Genomic DNA, 13,061 nt, shown 5'->3' on the forward strand with positions numbered 1-13,061 from the left:
AAACAGCTGCTGAGTCCTACTGCTAGTTGACCGAGTTCCTAGAACTGAAAAAGAACAGTCTTCGTTTCATTTGTATTTTTTGTATACTTCATCTGGTCACATTTAAAACAGACCTTTTTGGTATCTTTGGCAGGAACAACAAATCATTATATATTTTTTAATCTTGTACTCTAATTTTGGCCCTATTTTTATTTGCCACCTCATTATTTATATTTGCTTAACTTAATATTAATATGAGAACACTTGGGATGAAATGTACATGTAGGTGTATTTGCAAAAATAGCCTTGGGGTTTAGGTTCTAACTGACAAAGCCATTTGAATATAATTTTGTAAGTAGTTTTTCATAGCTAATTTGCCTTTAAGTAAAGTTGAAATTTTAACGACTTGCATTCCGTGTTGGAAGAAAAACTGAAGCCCTCACAAAGAATAAGTGGAAACAAAAAGAGATTTTTTTTGGTGTGGTATTTTACAATTAATTCCGCATTGATGGAGTGTGGAAAAAATCAAGCAAGAGAATTTAATCATCTTGCTTGTTTTTTTTTTTTGCCTTGGGGATCATTTGAGGATTTTGGCAAGAAAACAAAACAATCTCTTGTGGGGTTATCCAGACATCAGGCTACAGAAGAGGGTGGAGATAGGGTCATAGATAAAACACTGATGAAAAGGCCAGTGGCTGATGTGCATGACGCATGATTAACGACTGTAATTCAAAGCTTTCCTTTTTTATCTTGCAGTATACCAATGTGTTTGTTTATTTTAAATGCTGTTCCACTAACTCAAACTGAAATGAACTTCAGTCACAAGAGGGCTATAATGCTTGTCACTGGATTTCCCAGATTCTCATCCCTTTACTCATGCAAAATATCTATTCATACTTGTATAAGCTGTAGAGCCCCTATTATCTGAGGTAATGTGGGCCGATGCTATTTGGATAACTTAAAACTCAATAAAATGATGGCCGCAGCCATTTCAGAATAAAAGTTACAGATGTAAAAGATGGTAAAGTATCACTTTTAAGCCTCTTTTCATATCTCAGTGGTGTTGGATTAGTACTAAAACTTTCGTATTGATACCAAATTTTGGACCTCAGTGCCAATGTAGTGAAACCTTCCCCATCTAAATCCAGACTCCCTGGTGCGCCACACAATTGCATGCACCCTGCCATTGCACCACACTATGCACTGCTTCCCTCTTGACAGCCATGAAGTCCTGATCACATTGAAGGTATAGCTAAAATATCCCAATCCTGACTTACTACAGCCACCCTGATGCATACTTCTTACCTGGTCTGTATTCCGGATTTAATTGTTGTTTTTGCAACTTTGGAAACAGCCTTCTAGGTGAAGTGTATGCCAGGCCCTTTATTTGCAATAGTCACTAGTGGCTTATGATCTGTTTCAGCCCTCAATGGTTTTCCATATATGTAAAAATGAAACTTTTCACAAGGGTAGACATGGACTAGAGCCTCTTTCTCAATTTGAGCATAACTATGTTCAGAGTTAGTTAAGGCTCTGGAAACATATGTTACAGGTCTCCATTTTGCTCTATATTGTTGCAGCAACACTGCTCCTAGGCCTGTCTGAGAAGCATCTGCAGAGATTTTAGTGTTCCTTACAATTTCAGGACTGGTGATTTCAGTTCTCCAAATTCTTTTTTTAAGATTTGCATTCCAGTTTCATTTTGTTGTTTTATGCAGGAGGCTTCTTAGCTGACTAGTATGGTGTGCTAAATTAGGTACAAATTTGCATACATATTTACTATGCCTAAGAACCTACATATGCACACCTTTTTTACCAGTTGGTGCTGGCATATTTTTTATTGCTTTTACTTTGCTCTGGTCAATCTATACACCTTCTTGTGTGAGTTTTTCAACTAAATACATTTTTTTTCTGTTCTTCAAACTAGAATTTGTTTCAATTTCGCTTCACACCATTTCATTTACCTGCTGCTAACACAGGTTTGAGGTTGTTATCCTGCTCCTGCATTGTTTCTCCTCACACTAGGACATCTTCAATACAGTATATACCTTTGCTTCCAGAATGCTATCAGAAATTTGTTGCATTGTTCTAAGAAAAACCTTGGTAACTCTTACAATATATCATAGCCATAGCCAAACTCATTCTGAAAATGAAGAACCCACACTGGTGACAGGAGAGCTTCTCCAACATGCCACTGTGAGTAAAGATCCATTAGGTGACAATTTCATCTACATACATGTGGGATACTCAGCAAGGGTAGTAAGGTGACACACTGGCAGAAGTGTGTAATGCTGTCCCAGGATGCTAGAGGTCATGGAACCCAACCATTGTTGGGAATGTGCAGCTCTTTGACCATAGAGAATAAGGCCATGTAGGGGATATCAAAGCTAGCAACACCTCATTACAGGGAAAACATGGGGTGTTGCTGTCCTTCTAAATAGATTCATTAGGTCAATATTGTCACACGTACAGAGTACCGTGAAATTCTTAACTTGCATGTGCTAATCCACGTGCAACACATCGCTGAATAAGCTGGCAGTTGGTGAACTGCATTTGAGACATGGTCCTTTAATTGAGCGTTGAAGATGAGGGTGCAGGGACTCCTGGACCACCATGGAAAGCTCTGGTGAAACAGCTTGAGAATTTACCGAGAGATTACAAATCCTGGAAATGGTTCTGATTTCTGTGAAATTAACCTTTAGCTGAGGCCTAAGCCACCATAGTACATTTTTAGTTTGGAGATGAGAGGGGACAGTCCTAGAAGCCAGAGGTCTTAATGAGAAATACAGAAGGGGTCTAAAAGTAAGTACTGTGTACTCTTTATTAAGGCAAGAAGTGGACAGGCCCCCTACTAGACAGGCCTGTGCAGTAAGGCCAAATGAGGCAGCAGAGTTTCAGTTGCTTTGTTATTTATTTTGCTATTCATTTTGTCTCTAGTTTATCCCTTTTTGTGTTTATTCACAGTATAGTAAGCATATTTACTGCTTCATTACTTTGGTCTTTTGGGGTTCAGGGATAACAGCAGCTCCCTTACTTATACTGTATATACTAGACAATCAACATTTCCATCCTCATCCTCATCTTAAAGAATGAGATTGCAAGTGCAAGAGGCAGAAATTAGTTCCTTGCTGAATTGTTGGGCTCATTCTTCAAAACAGAAGCAGTTCAGCAATATGGGAGGATGTCATAGTAGAACTATTGCATTTTTAGGTAGAGAGGGCTCAGATGAGGTTGTAAGGAGATGTAGTTAACATTCCCCCAAGCACCTTTCTTGAGAGGTGCACAGGGCAGAGTCCACTAAAAGAAGACTTGGGGCAGATCGAGGACATGCTGCAGGGTCCATACCTCTTTATCAGCCTGGTAATGTCTGGAAAATCCCCAGGAGAGAATGTAAGAAGTTAGTGAGAACAGGTCAACATAGTCACCCTAACTCATTGCTATACTCATCAGCCCTCATAAAGATAAGTGGAGTGAAATTGAAGTGATATGTATAAAAACATATACAAGGTGAGACACAAAAATAACTGGACTTGGCTTTCTTGGAAAACCGTCTGGAGTTTGGCCGGATGTAAATCATAGAACTATATGCCCTTCTTCACGCCGTCTCAAACCACTGGCTAGGTATATCCTGTGAATAGCCCAGTCAGTATTTGCACAAAAATCACTACACGAGTTGCTGCAATAATGTCGAGTGAAAAAATTGAACAGCGAACCAACATCAAATTTCTCGTAAATTTTCTCTGTTTCCATAAAGCACTTTTTGACTGACAAAAACATTCCTGTCCTCGATCATCCTCCCTATTCGCCCCCTGTGATTTTTACTTGTTCCCGAAAATCAAAAGTGACCTGAAGGGAACACATTTTCCTTCAATGGATAAAGTGAAGAGCCTCAAGCAAGAAGACTTCCAGCAATATTTCAATCAATGGAAGATACGTATGGAGCGGTGTAGAGATCGGGAGGGGGAGTATATAGAAGGTGACAATGTTTAGAATGCTGTAATTCATCAATAAATTTTTTTTTTTTACCAATTCGGTTATTTTTGTATCTCACCTCGTATATACTTTTTTTAACATAATGTACCTGTCTTTCCTGTGGCAACTTTCATGATGAATATATTCACAAAGTGCTTTACAAAGCAGTTTAGGTAAAGTCAACTTCTGAATCCACTTTTTCTCTTAAAGTGTCATTGGGAGCTGAGCCTATTCAAGTAGCATTGTGGTGGATGCAAAACAAGCATTGGTCCTGAATAGGACACCTGTCCATTCTAAGGCATACTCACATATCCACAACGGACCACTTCATAACCACTAATTAACTTAATACTCTAAGTGTAGAATGAGTGAGGAAACCACAGTACCCGGAGAAAACCTTTCAAGGCAAAATGATAATGTACATAGTTCATACAGATAGTGCCCAAACAGAAGCAATTCAAATTACAATACACATTTATATAACACATTGCATGTGAATAATAGCAAACATATACTGCAAAACAACAATGAAAGGACAAAACATTAAAGAGGAAGGAAAAGCAATGGGAGACACAAACAATGGAAACTCGAGAGTTTTGTGGAAAGACATCAAGAAGCTGGCCTTTATACAAAGGACAAGAATAACCCAGTATGCCTTAGGAGGGGCACTGAGGATAAATATAATTTCATTTGGATAAATGTGATCATCCTGGTAATGACTTTCTCACATTTAGGCTAGGATAAATGAGTTGATTCATTTTTTGTGAAAAAAAAAGGTTAACCGTTCTTTCAGATGCTACCAGCTTTCATTTTCAAGGAGGCTGATTATGCACATTCTGATGTGGTAAAATTATACGCAGGTGGCAAAGGTTTACAGCCCAGATTTGTTGACTTTGCTAATTAGGATGGCTGAAAAATGAGAACCTTACTTTCTGTCGAATGTAATAGCAGTAGATTAAGGATGCAGGAGCAACGTGTGCTTTGTGTGTGTGGTCTCAGCTCCTAATTTCTTTGCACTTCAGTCAACAGGGATCAAGCGGCAGTTCCTTCAGGCAAAGGAGGGGATTTAGGAAATGGGACCATTGGTTTTATTTTTCCCAGACGGGGCAGGCAAAACAAATCTTGAGCACCACAAGTTTTACTGGCAAGTTGTCAAACTGTTCCTAAGTGTGGAAGGTTTCCAAAAGTCTTAATTAGCAACTCCATAAGAGCATTTCTCTGCATTTGCTAATGATATTGCTACACTTGCAAGCAAACGGCACGAAGGTATCTAATCAACACGGCAAAAACAACAGAATGCCTATTAAGCATGTGGATGTGATTTTCTAGTTAAGTCAAAATGAAAACATATGCAAGGCCCTTTGATGTGTGCTTACACAAAGAAATTGTTGATAAAAAAGAGCATGTAGTCCCGCCAAAGTGTCATTTCCATAAAGCCTGGCTGTTTCTCTTTGAATGGCCCCACTCTAATTTGGCTGGTTTCCTGTATTCTCTAATTTTACCTTATCATAAGAAACCACCAGAAATTGTACATGTATGATTTTATTTGAGGTTTTACAGCTGACTACCTTATTGCTGATTTAATCTTTTATTTTCCTTCCTGCACAAATGAATACTTTATGCTCAAGGTCAGTAAATATTTTTTGTTGTGGCAATCCAGATGATGTTTAGATTTTATACATAAAACAATGCCAAAATTGAACTAATCCCAAGAAAAACTATACTATCTACTTGGGAATTTTCACAATTTCAAGGAATTTATGTTTACAACTTCCACATTTGAGCAGTCCTTTTGCAAAATCCTCTTTCATGTCTGTGACATACATTTCATAATGAATATTATCTCTAAACTGGCTTGGTGTGAGGGATTGGATCCCCATCCAACATTAGTTCCTGCCTTGTGCAAGACAGGTTAGAGATACCAGGACCCTGCATTTGAAGGAGCTTCTTTAGAAAATGGACAGACAAATGGCCCTACTTTTAAATATAAAAATGTAACAAAAGAGTTTCAAACCTGCATTATTCAAATCAGAGTCTTGGGGGCTGTATCTCAGTTTCATCAAGGGTAGAAACCAACCCAGGATGTGGAGCCAATCCATCACAGAGCCCACTCACTTACACAGAGTCAGTTTACAACAACGTTTATATATAGTGCACATTTTAATACATAAAAGTAGATCTGAGGACAATAATAATGGCTAAATCAAGAGAGATGCAAAAATGAAATTGAAAGTAAAGAATTATTTATAAAAGAATTATTAAGACAGTAAAAATGAGAATCTTAATGTCTAGCTTAATAAAAATAAAAACCTATGATGAAATAACCAGAGAGAAAAGGAAAATAAAAACTCCAGCTGGCAAGGATGCTGTTGAACATAAACCTCTATTGATTCCAGAGCCAAAACACTGCCCAGCCCCTTCTGGACATTCTAAAATACATAAACGTGTCAATGATGATTAATTATACCAATACAGAGACAGTCTTGGATAGTGTCATAATTTTGTAAAGTTTCTCCTTAGCCACAAAAAATGATTAAACTTGGTTTTGGGGGTTTTAGCATCTGGTCATTATATTATTTTTTTTATATTTGAATCATTGTAAATGGTGTTTAAAAGTAAATATACTCACCCACGGCATTATGTTGAGCACCCGTAGTTAGGGACATATTCACAAGTTGCCTTGCTACGTCTTCTCTGAGTGACTATTAAACTGGCAATGTGTAGCATTAATCCTGAAAGTTTTTGGATATATCCTAATATGTAACGTTTTTTGTTTGAGCACTTGAAATAATCTTTTTTCAACTCTTGTCTGCCCTTTTACTAAAATTCACATAAAGCATTTTGCCTTTGACTGGTTAGTTTTTATGATGCATCTGCTGATTCCATTTCTATTCAAAGTGACTGCTGCTAAATATAAGTAGTTTTCTTCATTCCTCCCAGCGTCATGAGTAATGGCAGCATGCTTTGGAAAGGTGGTAATGGCACCACAACTGATAAAGGAGTCAATCATCCCACCTCTGCACGTTAAGAGAAAGAAATGAAATAAGTGGATTTTTAGTTGTTTTTTTAAGTGTTCAACTGTAGAAGCCTGGTGTTTTTCAAATAATAAAGTATTCCAGATTTAGAATTGCCAAATAACCTACAGTGAATATAAAAAGTATTCAAACCCTTGGAAGTTTCACATTTTATTATACCATACATAATTGTATCTAATTTGGCTTTTTTGACACTGATCAACAGAAAGAGTCTCTTTAACATCAAAGTAAAAACAGATCTCTCGAAAATGATCTAAATTAATTACAAATACAAAACACAACATGATTGATCACGTCAATATTCACCCTCTTCAATATGACACATTTACTGTAAATCATCACTGCTGGCGACAATTGGTTTTAGAAGTCACATAACTATTTCAATGGCGACCACCTCTCTGTAGTCAAGCTGTTTCATTTGATTGTTGTATAAATGCACCGTGTCTGGAAGGTCCAACTTGAGGATGAGTCAGTGTTAATGTCCTGGTTTGGCTTTGTCAGAGACCATATTTCAGTCCAACTGAGAATATGTGACTAGACTTGAACAACATTATTCACTCTCAATCTCCATGCATCCTGACAGAATGTGAGCACTTTTACAAAGAAGAATGGGGAACATTGCAGTGTTCAGACCACATTGCAAGATAAATAAGTTCAATTATTTATAACAACCATGGAAATCTTGATAATTCATGTGCAGATTATTTACACAAATATAAAATACATGGAAGAAATACTGTAGGCAAAGGGTATATCCATGCTGAAAAAGAAAAAAGAAGGTTTAATGCAGAAATTGAAACCTTTTATTGTTTCTTAACATAAATAACTCAACATACTTTTTTCTTTTGCAAATGTACAATGATTCAGCCATTCACAAATTCTTCACAAAATATAACAACTCAATCTCAAACCCTCTTGACCTGATTCAGTATCATGGGTTGAACTTATTGAAAAAAGAACCAGCTCTTTTGGTGTCCTTAGTAATCTCTTACCAATACTGTAAATGACGAGCTCAGACTGTATTTTTAGATGATATTATTATCTTACTTATTTATTACAACCGTTTATTGTATACATTTATATAAATGATATATTGAATAGCTTTTGATTTGTGTTTGTGTTATGCCTGTGCTATAAGTTACTAACTGGTACAATAAACCTTTTATTATATCTTTCATCATAGTTAGTAATTTATGACATATCTGAAATAAGAACCAGCAGCAACACTGGTCCTTCAGGGAGAGCACTCAAGTAAATCAATACTTGTGGTAAGGACATCATTTTGCAAAAGGCTACAACAGCTTGATTTCCAATAGATTCTGGATTATTTCTATGCTGTATACTTTTAAAATACAGCACTATTGCTAATTTAACACAAAAAATGCAATTTTGTTGTCATATGTACATACTACTATAACATTCTCACTTGAATGTCTCCTCAGAACAGTTGACAATACCACAATATGACAAAACGTCCCCCCTCCCCAAAGAAAGGCTCCTTTATGTGGTTATAAGTTTTACACAATAACAGCTACACCGAAGAGCATGTGTTTCTTTTGTTTTAATAAACTGCCTTAAATCTGCAATCACACTTTTTTTGCAAACAACAAAATCCTTCTCAAATTAATTTTCAAGGCTTACTTTGACCCACATTTTCTGAATTCTAATAAGAATAATGTAACACCTTTTTAATCCTGTTAGAAATAATTTTCCTTACAAGAGTAGAGGTAAAGTTAGATCAAATTTGCCTTAGTGTGTTTCATTTTCAGGATAATGCAATTATCTGTTTACACATTTCTGAGGTTTTTCAAATCATGATTGGATCAAAAATATTTTAATAATTATGTGTATTTAACAGAGAATTTGTTATTCAATGTTTCATTATCTGGGTGTCTAAGGAAAAATAGAGCTATTTTTAAATTGACTCTAATGATTTTAAGAATATACTTTGCATATTGAGCATCCTTGCCCTAGACACCCACATAATGAAAACATTGAATAGAAAATTCTCTTGACATCTCTCTAACAGTAGAAGAACCTATAAATAGTCATTTTTGTCACACCTTACTGTTTGTCCCCAAATAGCTGCTTCAACCTCTGGTTGTTCATGTCTTCTGCAGTAATAGATACACGAGGTGTACTGTGATTAGAAATTTTATGCATATGAAAATATGATTAGACATTTTATAAATATGAAGAAATTAATATCTATAATGTACAGTATATACAGTAAATACATACTGTATATACAGTATACTATATATTCCGGATGTATCACTCAACTTACAAATCTAGTTTTGTCAGTGACACCCAGGAAGAGACTGGGCTGACAACTAAAAAAGATTGGTCACAACTGGAGATACAGTTGACTGCTCAGAAAAACGGCATGGGTCAGGATGGGCTAGCACCCCATTCTGAGTTTTCCACAAAGACACCCAAGAAGATTACGGATAATCTCTCAAGAATATACCCACAGGGGATCCCGGGGGGTTGGGTGAGATTCCCAACACAGGCAGACAGAAAATCAATAATGATGAACACCATCAGATGCATCTGCGGCAAGGTATGTAAGAACGAGTGACGCCTCAAATTCCACAAAGCTAGGATCAACTGCAGGGAAACAGAGAATGAAGAGCAGCACCAGGAGCTAGTCGTGGTGAGAGTCAGGAGGAGCCCGGCCAGGTATCACCAAACAGAGTCCAGAACCTCTAGGCCCTTCAACTCCCCACTCTCTGCATAGCATCAGAGAGAAAGAAGATCAGGTAGCCTCCAGCTAACACAAATGAAGCAAATGGCGACAATTTCAGGAGGATGTCTGCAACATCATACTGAGTAAACCTTAGGGTAATGGAGACTGCTGGCTGCACAGCATGACATCTATAGTTACTAGCTATGCTGCAGAGCAATTTGGCTGTGTAGAGATGGAAAAATTAAGGGCACCTTACACCAAGAATCGAAGACCTACCCAGATTAAACAACTGCGGCAGGAGCTTTGGACGCTAAGGAAGCAATATAAGTGTGCAAGGGAGAATGAAAAGCAACCACTCATAGAATTAAAGAATATCCTATCGAAGAAACTGGTAATGCTACAAAGGACAGAGCACTACAGGAGACAGAGAATGGAAAAAGCCAGGAAATTAACTGCCTTCCTATCCAATTCCTTTGACTTTTTAAAACAACTCCTAGGGGACAAATGCAGTGGATACCTCTTGTGCTCCCTGGAGGATGTCAACAATTTCCTCAAAAACATCTTAAATGATCCTTTGAGAGATCAGGCGCTTAAACCCCAGAAGCCTGTCATTAACCCACTACCCGCTAAGGCAGACTTTGACCTAAGAGAGCCTAGTTTAAAAACGGTCTAGGAGGTAGTAAAGGGAGCAAGATCAGCCTCAGCTCCTGGACCCAGCGGTGTGCCATATGTGTTTACAAGAGATGTCCACAACTTCTCCACAATCTCTGGACGATTCTGAGAGTGATCTAGAGGAGAGGAAAAGTGGCCAATCAGTGGAGGAGTGCAGAGGAAGTATGGATCTGCAAGGAAGAGAACTCAAAATGCATTGAGCAGTTGTTTTTACCATATCACTGCTTAGCGTAGAAGGCAAAATCTTCTTTAGCATCTTGTCCTGGCGCCTAATAGAGTTTCTCCTCTGAAATGACTACATTGATACATCTGTACAGAAGGGGGGATTCTAGGAGTACCAGGCTGCCTAGAACACATTGGGGTTGTCACCCAGCTCATCTGTGAAGCTCGTAGAGGAAGGGGAGACCTGGTCGTATTATGGTTGGATTTGACCAATGCACCTATGGGTCCATACCCCACAGCTTGGTCAAGATCATCCTGCAAAGACATCACATGCCCAATAACACCAGAGACCTCATCCTGAATTATTATAATAATTTCAAGATAAGATTCACTTCTGGATCCATGACATCAGATTGGCATCAACTAGAGAAAGGGATAATTACAGGATGTGCCATTTCGAGTACACTGTTTTCCCTAGCCATGAACATGGTTGTCATATCTGCAGAGGTTGAATGCAGAGCCTCTATGACATAACCAGGTGTGCGGCCACCACCAATTAGGGCTTTCATGGATGATCAAAATCACCACAACTTCAGTCTCCGGTGCGAGATGGATCCTCCAAGGCCTAGGGAAGCTTATCATATGGGTAGGAATGTGCTTCAAATCAAGCAATCCAGGTCACTGGTGTTGAAGAAGGGTCAAGTTGTGGATAAGTTCCACTTTGCACTATCTAGCGACATCATACCATCCATCTCCGAGTAGCTGGTAAAGAGTCTGGGGAAAGTTTTTGATACCAGCCTCAATAATTCCATTTCCATCAAAGACCACCAAGGACCTGGAAGAGTGGCTTATGAAGGTGGACAAATCAGGCCTACCAAAAAGATTTAGGGCCCGGGTCTACCAACATACTATCCTGCGCAGGATCCTGTGGCTGCTACTGGTAAATTAGGTCCCATTGACAACAGTCAAGTTCATGGAATAGAGGATTAGCAGCTACCTGTGGAGGTGGCCTGGTCTTCTTCTCAGCAGTGTGGCACTTTATGGCAGTAGTAATACATTGCAGCTGCCTTTTATAGTTCTGAAAGAGGAGTTTATGGTGTTATGCACAAGAGAGCCACTCCTATATACTGTAGATACTCGAAAGACCCTAAAGTAGCCACAGCAGGTAATGAAGTGAGAACAGGGAGGAAGTTGAAGGCAGCTGAGGCATTTCAGGTGGCAGAATCTTGGCTGAGGCAGAGGGAGCTGGTGGGGAATGTAGTCACAGGCTGAGCTGGCCTTGGCTTCTTCTGCTAGACCCAGTTTCACATGGCCTAGGGCAAAGAGAGATACCATCTTGTCCAGGAGGAAATCCAAACAAGGTGGTACTCAGTAGAGCAGAGAAAGGTAATGTGGAACAAGAACCTGCAAACAGACTACTACTGTTTCCATTTTCTGATTAAGGCTATGTATGATGACCTAACGAGTCCTGTAAACTTCCACATCTGGCGCAAGAGCAAGTCACCATCTTGTGCTCTTTGCCTGGGAAGAGGATCTCTCAAGCACATTCTCAGGACCTGCCCAAAAGCACTTGGGCCAACATTATCATTGGTGGCATGGCCAAGTTTTGAGAGCAGTTGCAGAGACAATTACTGCTGCCATAGCCAGCCACCAGCAACCATCACTGATCTAAGCAGTCCATCACCTTCATTAAGGCAGGTGAGAAGTACACCCCACAACCCATATCTGCAGCAGGCCTCCTCAACTCAACTGATGATTGGCATATGGGGATAAACATGGGCAAGAAGCTAAGGTTTCCAGAGCATATCACTGCAACATTGTTCCAGCCAGACATGGTAATTTTCTCTAACACCACTAAACAAATGATCATGATAGAACTCGCCATACCCTGGGAGGAGCACATAGACAAAGCACAGGAGAAGAAACGTGCAAAGTACAAGGAGCTAGTGGAACAATGCAGGAGGCAGGGTTGGAAGACTAGCTTTGAGGCAATAGAGGTAGGATGTTGAGGCTTTGCAGGCCGCTCTTTCAGCTGACTGATGGGCAAACCTAGCAGGATTGGCAAAGAAGAGAGCCATCAAGGCCATTACAGATGTTGCAGAGAGGGTGGCTCTGGCTGAAGAGGGAGGCTCCGTGGTCGACTGCTGCTGGGATGCAAGCTGATCACCCCTGGCTGGGTTGCCTGGGGGAGAGAGGCTAATGTTGAGAAAGACCTGAAACACCCAAAGACTAGCCAGGATACATCACTGAATATGCATCCCAGCGCATCCAAGAATGTACCACTCAACTCAATGATTAAAAAGACCCAGTGGTGAACTTGTGGTGCTGCTGCCTCGTGGTAAGGAGACCAGGGTTCACATCCTGAGTCCTCCCATGTCTGTGTGGGTACTCCGGTGAATGGCTGTGTGTGTGTGGTTGCCCTGCGATGGACTGGTGCCCTGTCCAGGGTTTGTTCCTGCCTTACTCCCTATGCTAGCTGGGATAGTCACCAGCATCCCCCGTGACCCTGTTCAGGACTAAGCAGGTTACAAAATGACTGCAAATCATATACT

At 39.4% G+C, this 13,061-nt stretch overlaps 1 pseudogene; it reads left to right on the top strand.

The window, feature by feature from the left end:
* Positions 1-9,856: 9,856 nt before the first annotated feature.
* Positions 9,857-12,709, top strand: LOC114652871 (uncharacterized; annotated as a pseudogene).
* Positions 12,710-13,061: the final 352 nt, after the last annotated feature.

The sequence above is a fragment of the Erpetoichthys calabaricus genome, chromosome 5 (assembly GCF_900747795.2).
Source record: "Erpetoichthys calabaricus chromosome 5, fErpCal1.3, whole genome shotgun sequence".
In the NCBI taxonomy this organism is placed as follows: Eukaryota; Metazoa; Chordata; class Cladistia; order Polypteriformes; family Polypteridae; genus Erpetoichthys; species Erpetoichthys calabaricus.